Below are 1,328 nucleotides of genomic sequence, written 5' to 3' on the forward strand. Positions count from 1 at the left end.
CTGGCCTGCCGCCTCCTTACAGAATCGAGTCTCACGTGGACGGTCTGAACTCTCTCCTCTCCTTTCTTGGTGTCATGAGGCCTCTTCTGAGCATGCCTGCTTCAGGTGGGCGGTTACAGATCTCAGGACACAGAAACCTCAGGGTGCACAGAAGCCTCAGGATGCATGGGCGTTCCTTTGGCTGATAAGAACTGCACCTGCCTGACCCACCGCCACACACACACTGGAGACACACGGACTCACCACATGAGGGATGAACGAGCTGGACGCCCTGTGCCCACCGAGATTCCTGGCCTGAGCAGCACCGCCTCCTGCTGTAGTGGTGACATCCTGCGTGCTAGTCTGTGATGTCGGCTTAGTAGACGCTTATGAGGGCGGGTACGCGCGTCTCTGGCTCCTGGCTCTGCAGGGCGGCCACCCCCACGCTCAAGGCACAAGGCCAGGGCTCACCTCCCTGCGTCCTCTCGGCTCACGTCGGCCGAACGGTGTGCAGTTGCCCTGAGCACCTCTGACGGTGCCTCTGCCTCAGCCACGAGTATTTCTGCCCAGTGGTGCCCTTCTCCCCACAGCAGGCAGCTGGCAGAGGGCTGCCCTCAGGGAGGGAGCTTGCGTGCCCAGCAACCGGATGGCACTCACTGTGAGGCCCCTGGGTTCAGGGTCTCCCAGAACCGTGCCAGCTGGAGTCGTGTTCCAGAGCCTCACTCTCAACACGGGCTGCGAAGATGCCACAACGCACTTACGGGCACCTTAGCACCTTAGCATCTTAGGATCTTAGTATCTTAGCATCTTAGCATCTTTCTGTTACTGAAACTTTATCAGATGTGTTCCTCACGTCCTGGTGCCCTGGCCTGACGTAGGACCGGGTCCTGTGGTACCATGGGCCTGGGGACACAGATGGCGGCTTTTCTGACCCTGGGCTTCAGGCCCGGATGCCTGCTTTACACCTGGGCCCCCCAGCCTCGGCACCACCGTGAACACTCCTCCCGTGGAGCAGGGGTGGGGGCCCTGCATCCCACCCCACACAGAATGGCCTGTGTCTGTCAGGGAGGCACTGCCAGCGCTGGGCTGGGGGACACCCAGGTCACTGCAGCTCCATCTGCTTCCTCCTTCCCGAGTGGCAGATTTCTATCATCAACACGCTCCACAGTCACACACCCTCCAGAAACCAAAGCCGCGCGCGTGACAGCTGAGTCCCAGCAGGGTGCTGGGTGCAGGAGCCGGGCATAGGCTGCTGAGGGTGACCCGTGTGATTGCGAGTCCAGGAAACGCAAAGACCCAGGGACAAGGCGGACGGGTGGAGGCCCGGGGGTGTGGGGGGTTACGGGGGC

The sequence above is a fragment of the Bison bison genome, unplaced genomic scaffold (assembly GCF_000754665.1).
Source record: "Bison bison bison isolate TAMUID 2011002044 unplaced genomic scaffold, Bison_UMD1.0 scf7180017864527, whole genome shotgun sequence".
NCBI lineage: Eukaryota > Metazoa > Chordata > Mammalia > Artiodactyla > Bovidae > Bison > Bison bison.